This window comes from Gallinula chloropus (assembly GCF_964237585.1).
Source record: "Gallinula chloropus genome assembly, chromosome: 5".
NCBI classification, from domain to species: domain Eukaryota; kingdom Metazoa; phylum Chordata; class Aves; order Gruiformes; family Rallidae; genus Gallinula; species Gallinula chloropus.
The window spans coordinates 15095085-15105641 of NC_140090.1; positions in this window are offsets into that span (position 1 = coordinate 15095085).

Consider the following 10557-nt stretch of genomic DNA (forward strand, 5'->3'; position numbering starts at 1 on the left):
GGTAGTCATCCCAGGTTTCCCCTTAACTGAATGATATACTGTGGAGTTCAGGGCATAATTTGAGCAATACATATATTGCTCTTATTTTAAAATCCATTTTCTTGCTGGTTCCCAGAATGCCGTCTGCTTTCCAAGTTGTGGGTTTGCTTTGGTTTGTTAATTACTTTTTTCCTTGATAGTGAGACACCAATCTATATTTGTGTGACTTCTTGGTTGGATTATTGACATTTTCCTTTGCTTGTATAGTTTTAATTATGTAACCAAGCCACATTCAAGCTTTCACTCATTCCAAATTTGCCTGTTGCCACGTTTCCCCCATTTTGCATGCATTGTACGGAATTCTATTAAACACCCCATTGATTTTAAAATCCTTACTCTAGCATTTAAAAGTTTATGTGCTCTTGCTTGCTGGGATTCAGCAGAATTATAAGATCATGAATTTATTTTTTTTTCCCTTCTGTCTTCATTTCAATCCAGAGCCTCTTACTGTCAAGTCTAAATCCCTTGGATTTTATACCTAACCTTCAGAAATCATTCTCAAAATGTGCTGAGGAAATTGAGTCTGGATTAAGCGTGAAATTAGTTTTCAAATACAGATTATCATGCACCAAGCTTGTAGGAACAGAAGTTGTCCCAACATAATCAACTGAGGTGTCCACGTTCTCTACCAAAATAGGTGTCCAAACACCTACACCATCCCACAATGGAAACATCAGTGCTACTGATCCAGATCTCAACAGTCATAAATGACCATGTTTATTAAACCAAAATGGACATCCAGATTCTTTTGCAGCATTTCCACAAAAGAGCAGACTTCCTGCGTGTGAAAGCATGGGACATCACATGCTTTGTGTTTCACAACACAGCCCCAGACTCTGAACAACATCTCAGGCATCAAACATGCAGAACAGGTGGGGTGCTGGTATTGGCACCAAGAGCCCCTGCTTTCTGCTATGGCTTTATGCATGTTAGATGACCTGCCCATTTCTTTACCCCTCAAACTACCTGAGAGCAACACTTGGGGTTCCACAGGTTGGTAGAGAAGAAATAGAGCCTTTATTCTTAGTGCATTCATCATGTACTGTCTGTTGGCTGGGACAGTGCCCCAGGTTTTCAGGGGCAAAACTGCATTGTTGATGTGTACAAAGAAGATTAAAACCAGGAGAGTGGTAAGGAGAATGCACAATCATTTTTCTGTTCCTTGCTAGTGCCAATTAGCAGTGCTGCAGTGAAGCTATTGGTGTGATGTAAGAAGTAAAATCACTTTCAAAATTTCAAGATAAGCAAGAAAGTATGTACAAATTGGAGATGAATATCATAAGAGAACAAGTTGACATGCAGATTAAATATCCTAATTGTATCACAACTAAGAAGAAACACTTAAAAAAAGACCTGATGTCTCACCAAATCAGAGTATGAAGGTAATAACAGGATAAGAAAAAAATAACAAAGATACTGAGAGATAATTTCACACAGAAATACTGAATGGTTAAACAAGCAACACTTTGGGTTGGAAGGGACCTTACAGATCATTTAGTTCCAACCTACTAGCAACACCCTCCACTAGCTCACGTTGCCCAAAGCCCCATCCAACCTGTCCTTGAACAATGTATACATGGAAATTAGCTTAAAATTTATATCATATACACACAGATGGGAAGCAAAGCATTAGAAACATCATGAATAATGTGTGAAAATGCTTATTCTGGAGTGTGTAAAGCATGTGTGGAAGAGGGAGAAGAGGAATGAAAACACAAGGGAGCAATTCTATAAGCATTCAGGTCCAAATTAGAAGAGATTCCAGTAAGACTCAAAAACCTAAAAGCTATAAAATTAGGAGCACCATGGAAAGAAGAGACCCAAGAGATGCTACTTTTGCAAGGATAAATGTACCACATAATACCGCACTATTGCCATCAGCAGGGATGAATAATCTCATAATAAATCAGGAAATTATTGAGCCAATTTAAGGCCCCTATTAAGAGTCATGGCTTGGGAGCCCCAGGCAGCTCAGGGGTATATTGCAGCATCAGACATGTGAACATGCATTTCTGAAGAGCTCTGTATTAAAAGGTAATGCATAACAGGTGACAGAATTCAAGCGAACAAAGAGAATTGTCTGTTTTGGTAAAAAACATACGTGAATAATCTCTTATCAAAGAGCCATCACATAGCATCATCTACCTATCACAGCTGGATGTCTAAAACAGTTGTTTTCTCTTGCTTTAAAAAAAACCCAAAGCAAAACAGGAAAAACAGATATGGAAGGAACAAGAGGGGAATAAGAGAGTGGATTAGAAGTGTAGTCTAATAAAATAAATGAAAAGCCCAATTTTGTTTCTAGATCTCGAAAAGGAAAAAAGATCAAGAAGCAATAATTTAAAAAAAATAAATACAGTCATCAAATTAATTTCAACATTTCAAATCAAAGTAAAATGAAATGTTTTGTTTGGAAAATGTTCAAAAGAAATATTTGAACTGCTAAATATCAGCTTTGTTTTTCAGATCAAAATAGTTTTCGCCAAAGATAGCTTGAATTAAGCAGTTATTGTTCTAAAATATGCATTGAAAAGAAATTTTTAGAAAATGGAACATTAGACCCTCAAGTTTTCCCTATGACAGAGGACACCCTGATGTTTATACTCAGATCTATATACAGACACTGACTTCAAGCAGTATACTGGGCAACCTAATATAAAGCAAATGGTTCTTTTCATGCCATTTCAGAGGTAGAAGGTGAAGAGATACATTCAAACTGAGACACAGAGCAGCAAGGCTCAAGTTACTGCCATAGCAATGAAGTTTCATACTGTCAAGGTGTAGGCAACATCCAGAAAGGGGAAAAAAAATCCGCAGGTTTTCTGATTTTTGGCATCTCACTTGCTGGCTATGCATTCTGTAACCCATGAATGAAGTATTTTAGAAGAGGTAGTGATCAGAAATAATGGGTTTAGAAGTTAATTGTACTTCACTAAATGGAATTCTGAATTTAAAAAAATATTTTACCTTAAAAAACCTTGCCACTGAGATCAGGATCCTAAATGAGAAACTTGTCTCCTTCTTTACTAACAAGCAAAGTACTTCCCCTTTACAAAGACTGGAGTGAAAAAGAAAAAATGGATCACAATACCTATGTGATTCTTTTAGGAAATGAAGCAGCTCTTGAAAGCACCCTAATATTAAAGGGACTATGAAATTTACATACTGTTACATGTCACATCAACGTCTGAGAAAAACCCCCATAAATAACCCTGTTCTAAAAGATTTCATTTTCAAGACAAAAATAACCACTGAAAAACTTATTTCTAGTGTTACGACAAACTGTTTTTAAGTACAAAACTGAGCTAGTTGTACCCAGATAAGGATGAGGCCAGCTCTGAAGATCTGGGTGTGTTTTGTTTTGTCTTTTCTGTCAGGTTCTCTTCTGTTCTTTCTAATAGGCAACATTGTATTCCAGTTAATGAAGTAGTATTTCAGAAAGACAGATCCTTGCATGGTTTTCTCCAAAACACACCTTCAAGAGATCCTGAGGATCACTGCCTTTAAGAAGTATTTTCTGGGTTCACAGAGGTATTCTCCAGTTCCCACCAGAGCTGCCTGCCAACCCAAATCATCCTGCAGTTATAAATTATATATAGTCTTAAGAGTATTCCATAAGTCTTGGACACAAAGGAGGAGAAACAGAGCTGGAAAGGTCACTGCTCTCCTCAGACAGTGCCTCACTTGACAGGTAGACAGTAAATCCTACAGGACTTGTCACCATGCTAACGGCACTTACTAATGGTACCAAAAGAAGGGTAATGTCTAATAGAATTACAAGGAATGCACCACCACCACACCTGTTCAGCTGCTAGAGCTCCATACACACTTACCTGCAGAACAGAAATAATACTGACTTTGGAAAGTTCACTAGGATTTCCCCATAAAAACCCCCACAAAAGCATTCTTTCCATCATGTCTCGAAACTCCTGCAGAATACTGTTGAACAAAGCACATGAACACACCTCTAACCAAAGCACCAAGATAGTTTCTTGCCATGAGGGAGGTGGCTAAGGGACTTCTGTGCTTTTCCAGGTAAGGCACAAGGCGAACACCTGTTGGCAGGTGGATGGATGAACACCACTGCATGAAGATTTGGTTGGACTTTTCACTTAGTTAGTTGGAAGTACAATGTATTTCTTAAACGCCTTATCCTTAGCTTGTGTCTCTTCTGCTCTGACAGGGAAATTATGGGATGGACACGTTCCTCCTTCAAAACTTCAAAATTTCATAAGCTGATAACATTCTCAGCAAAAGATCACAGCGCCCAGATTTGCATTCAGTAAAAACCTCATGCTCACGGCTACACAAAGTTCCAGAAGCCATAAGATAGATTTATTAGGGACAGCTTCATTATCTAATTACTGCACCCAATAATTGTACATCTTCAATAGTCAGGAACAATTGAATTCTTTTTCTTTTTTTTTCCTTCCTGATATCTCCAGCACTGCCAAAACCTATGCCGTGCATTCAAAAGCTTATTTATTTATGCATATGGCTTGCATATCTCAAGGCTAGATGCATAAATTTTTAAGAGCTGACATGCTCTTCAGGGAAAAAAGTTCCCCCTCTGAATTATTCTATTCACACTGCAGCTATCCACTGCTACCCCTTGTTTATCTGCTCATTACTGTGACTGAAAATGAGTTTGTCAGGAGAAATATAATTTAAAGAATGAGAACATGAACATAGAGGGCATCTCGATAACTCAGCAAACACACAAACTTTTTTCTTTTTTTAAACCCAGAGACAAACCTTTTTCTCCTAGCATTTTTTTAAAGGGAATATTTTTCAAAGCTTTTGTGGAAAAAATTAGAATAATTTTTACACAAATGCTCTGGAAGCTGTTTTGCCTTCCCATACATGGGCTTTGCCTTCTGCATAAAGGAAAAAAGGATCTTCAGAATACTCACTTCTGAAGATGCTCTGTATTTTATAATTTTGACCTGTTCCAACCTTGAATTGGGGGTCAAATTTCTTATTTGGAAGAATGTCTAAGTCCCATCGCAAATTCTAACAAATCAAAATATTTTCAGATCTCCACTGATCTTAGGTCTATGTATATGCTGGGGAAAGCGGAAATAAGTTAGCAGATCATGCTCTGAACAAATTCTGCTGCCCAAAGTGACACCTTAAGAGCTTTTATCATTTTGTGTTATAGTCTATCTTCTTCCTGTAACAAAATGGCTCTATCCAACAGGCCTATGAAGAGCTGGCAGTGGGTCTCACCAGCCACCTGCATTCCTAGACTTCCCTTTAGGAAAGACATTATGCACCAAAGTGTACTTAAGTAACTAATGATGTCAGGAGCTGCCCCTGTGAGCAGAAGGGAGCAGTGCTGTATGATAGAAGTTCTATCTAAAGCGTCAAAGTATCTCTCCTCAGCTGAAATCCAGTAGCACATTGTTTTCCCTAGGACACACTGAAAAACAAGTGCTGCACCCTGTGCTCCAGTGGAACTCTGCCTGTCTGACCCAGATCTGAATCCTTGTCTCTGGTCTTCCAATTTCAGGACCAACAGCAGGTGTAGAACAAGGCAAAAGGAGAAAACTTCTTTCATATATCACCAGAATAAATTAAGCCCTGAATTATGCTGAATTGCACCCAGAAGCAGATGGAAGCATTTAATCTGTTCATTGCACCCCACTCCATTAAGCAGTAAAAGACATCATCTTCTTCTATCAGCTGAAATTTGAAGTGGTCTTCAGACAGGATCCAAAAAAAGCCCTCTTCTCCTCAATTTGCTCACCAAAAAATCAGAAAAGTAGACATTCTGCCTCAGTCTTGGCCCGTTTATGCTTTTTGTGTTACATACATGATGGTATCATTAGTCCCTCTCTAGATCAGGTTGTCAAAACCATTGCCATCCTAAATGGTTAATGTCCTTTCCTAGAGACCTAAGCCAACTACATTCACTTGTGTCACAAGAAGAAAGGTACAGATGGATACTATGGAAAAATACATAATGCAAATTAGAAGTTTTCAGTGACTTGTGTGTCTAAAGCTGCTAGAGACAAGATCTATTCTTAGGACAGATAAGCCCAAATCTGTCAATTAGAGAGATTCTCACTTCTAAACTGAGTGGTCTAAGACATGATGCAGGCTAAGACAGATTTATGTCTAAACATGGCTGGTAATTTCTGCCTTCCTAAGTTTACAAATCATAGCATCATAGAAGCACAGACAGGTTTGGGTTGGAAGGGACCCTAAAGATCATCTAGTTTCAACTCCCTGCCATGGGTAAGGATATCCTCCACTAGCCCAGATTGCCCAAAGCCCCATCCAACCTGGCCTAAAACACTGCCAGGGAGGGGGCAGACAGCCTGTGCCAGGGCCCCACCACTCTCATCTCAGTGAAGATTTTTACTTAATATCTAATCTAAATCCACCCTCCTTTAATTTAAAGCTAACATCCCTTGTCCTATCAGTTCATGCCCTCGTAAACAGTCCCTCTCCAGCTTTCAAATCCAGACAAGCATAGTTCCAGCAAAAGGCTGGTGGAACTGAGAGTGTCAGCCTGAGTTGAATTCAAGTGCATGAAGTCTGTGTGGGGAGGGATTTTGGCCTTTGCATTTGTTTGGGTTTTTTCCACATTTCTGATGCCAAATTCACCTCTGGCCAGGCAAACTAATAGACATTTTCTGTTGCAAGGTAAAGCAAGTCAATAAACAGATAAGTTAGGAGAAAAATATGTCCTCAATGACACCTCCTTTTCCCCTAGATTCGTTATTCTAGTGCTCCTCATCAGCTCCCAGATCGTGCTGTGACTGTGATGTTTCTCATCTCACAAATAGACTGTAAAATCCTTTAAGTTAGGACCTTCCTTTCCATTGTTTCATAAAAGCATCAGCCAGACCAGCAGAACTACATAAATACAATAAAATAATGATGATAATGGATGATAGTAATGATTAAAAATTCATATCCCCTCTAGACACAAGATCAGGAAATATTCACAGCTTCCCAATTTGACTCAGAAGGGACGAGAAGAAGATACAGCAATACAGAAAAGCCAGGCAGAGAGCCATGATTGGGAAAGAAGCAATAACAACAACAAAAAGAAAAACAAAGACGAGTTCAAGGAATCCCTGGAGAACTCCGGCTTTTGAAGTCCCTTGCATGCACTCACAGCAAGGAGCCTGTGACAGCTGCTGCCGTGTGTTTGATACCCTCCCGGCTCCAGTTCTGTCATTTACCAAGCTATCCTGTCATGAGCCGGCACAGAAATAGAGCGTGTGTTACCCCAGGTCCCATCTTCGTTCCTCAGAAAGTCAAAGCCTATTCGTAGATCAGAGCTGTTTCAAACGCAAGTATGAAGAAACAGGCACACTGTCAAAGTAGTTTTCTGGGCTTTTCCCCTTGCTTTGCTGATGCTGGGCTAATTGGGCAAACATTTCCAGATGAAATACATCTGTAGTTTAGAAAATGAAGAAAAAAAATTGACTTAGAGTGCAGATTCTGCAACTATGGAGATTTTAAGTGAATTATTTTATTTTTACTAAGTTTTGAAAAGGAGAAAGAAAACAACTGTAGAAGTGAAAAATTACCCTGTAAGATTTTGTAAATGTCTTTATGCCTTGTCTGTACTGCTAGACGAAGTGGCTGCTAACAGTTACAGAACTGTATTTGCACTCTAAGGGTCTTCTCACCTCTGACTGGTTGGCTTATATTTCATGCAAGGATGTGGTTAGATTTTCTGACCGATTCCTGTTATTATTGCCTGTTCAGATGTGCTCCTCTCCGACTTTTTAAACTCTCTTCCGACTTTAAAGATCAAGGAGTGATCCCATCAGGAAGTGGGACTGATTGTTGGAGTGGATTCGGGAGGAGTTTTTTTATTTGTTTTGTTCTCCCCCTCCAAAAAAATCCAAGGAATTGTTCTGAAAGCCAGCGGTGCCTCCTAGAAGGCAGATGTAAGTTCACATATCTTGATAACAGACCATATGTGTACTTTTATTTCCAACCATCGGTGAAATTCTGAGCTACCAGCCACTAACACTGGCACTTGCCTTTAAATGCTGTTTTGGTGCAGAAACACTCATCATAATTGAGATTTTATTTTTATTATTTTTGTATCAAATCTATTTCACGTTTAGCAGTCACATATCTCCAGAAATCCTTAATTTAAGGGAACAGATGCATTTCCAGTGCAATTAGAATACACAAGTTAGAGATTCAGGAGTTATAAACAAAATCCAGTCTAATTCCCGCTACAAGTTCTGAAAAATATCCTCTCTAAAGCCAAGACATTTTCATTGCTTTAAAAATGGTAGCAAAGCCCTAGTATTTTAAGACTGTGGTTTGTAGGTTGTTAAGAAATATGCCTATATATATAAGCAGCCCCAGTTGTATAAATCGAGTAAGTGTAACATTAACCAAACTGGGAGCTTATACTCAGCAGTATTTCATTGAACACACAAAAAAAAGACAATTTCCAGAAAAAACAAATAATTTCTTTAAATGTTTTTCTGTGTATATCTCAGGAATCATCAGATTAATAAAAAACCAGCAGAGTATCTACCGGGTTTATGTCCCCATAAAAAATGCTTTAGAGAGTCTAATTTCTTTTGTTATGACAAAAGCATTTGTTATTAAACAATCACAATTTGATTTTACGCTTTCAAGACGAGTACTTATGTACAAAGCCAGTGTGCTGCAGAACTTTTGTTAGCTTTACTGAAGTGTGCATGCATAATATATGGTTGCTGGAAGTGAAATGGAAGTGCTAAACTAAACAGGTGGGAAAGAGCTGAAAGAGAGAAGGGAGAGAGAAAAAGACTGAAGTGTCTTTAAATGTTGTCAAAGCTGTATCAAAAGTCTGTGTATATATATTTATAGAAGTATGTAATGCCCTTGACTGCGACAAAGTTTTGTGTTGCTAGAGGCAGATTTAGAAAAATAAACTTTTCAGTAAAAAAATCCCTTCTCCTCTAAGCAGTACCAAATTCTTATATTACACCCTATGCTGCTGTTATTTCATGAGGGTGTCAGACATCTAGGAAATTTGCCAGAGTGACTGAAGATCTTTTAGATTTGTTGAACCCTTTCTTTTCTTCCACACTTCCTCATTCACCTTTGTTTCTTCCTCTTCTCAGGATTCTAATTCCTAAGCAGGGGACAGGCTCATGTGAAGGAAACGTTTGTGAGATGGATACCATCTTTCCCAGTTTCTTTATTTTTTTTCTTCTCATTTCTTTTGATCCTTTCATATGTTTTTATATAAACATATCAAACTCTTACAGACTCCTGAATCTGCATCTAATGCAGTTGTCGGTCCATACTGCACTAGAACTATTGACCTACCAGTCTTGTTCTCCTCCATACTGCTCTTTGCACCCCTTTTTTTCTGGATAGGGAAGTAAACACTAGCAGACCAGGTGCCAGGAGAGCTCACAGAGGATTATAACCTTGAGAAGGACAGATTCATCCTCAGAAAGAGAGGAATGGATATGTGATATCACTATTAGAGTGGCAGTGTCACAGTCATGAGCAGTCATTAACAGACATTAAATACATATATTTTACCCAGCCTCCTTGAGACTAGGGCACTCACCAGAGACAGGCAGACATAAACACGAGGCTGCTAAGAAACCGCAGGCTATAGGCAATTCTTAAATGGACTTCTCTTTTTTGATTAAAACTGTTCTCCTTTATATAAACACATGCCACAATTTTAATTGGAATGGCGAAAAAAAAATGAGTCTTCCCCTTCTAAGCAGAGCGATTTTGTTGCTTCGAGAAGTTCATTTACCATCCTCTTCCTTCATGAACTCCAAGGGAGAATGAGATTAATTTTCCCTCCTAACTGGCTGTGGTTGGAAACGTTTGGTCACTGAAGGACCTTTTCACCTTTATTTTAAGCTCTAACCTTTTATTTTTTTAGATTTCTAGACAGCAGGTACGGGCACAATACCACTGTTTTTCTTTTCTTCTGCTGGGTTGTTTTTTTTGTTGGGTGTGTGGGTAGTTTTTTTTCAGGGGGATGCTGAAGAGCAAGGAAAAATCAAGTTAAGAGTAGGACAACACTGGAAAGGTACAAAAAGACATCCTTTCTTCTAAGGCTGGAAAAAACATAGGATTGTGGCATTTGGAGAGCTCAATCTGCTTAACTGATCAGAAAAGATGAGAGAGAGGTGACTGCTGAAATATGTAACTGTATCTTCACAGAGAGGAACTATGGTGCGTAAAGAACACTTTCATCTTGTGGTGAAAGGCATGACCAGAGCCTGGAAACTGAAATCAGATAAGTAACTGAGAAATTTGCTACTTGCATGCTTGACAAAGAGATTGACTAAGAAACTCTTGAGGAAAAGCGTAGAGCCTTCATCACCTCTTCAAAGCTGTGATTTGATGTCTTCCCTTAACCAAATCTTACTCTGTGCTCTGAAATCGTCTGTTACAACAAGAACTGGGTGGATTTTAATGCCCTGTGCTATAAGAGGCCAGACATATACATCTCAGGCCCTTCTAGTCTAGACAAATCTGAGACTCATTTCAAAGAGGAGTAAACTAAGCACT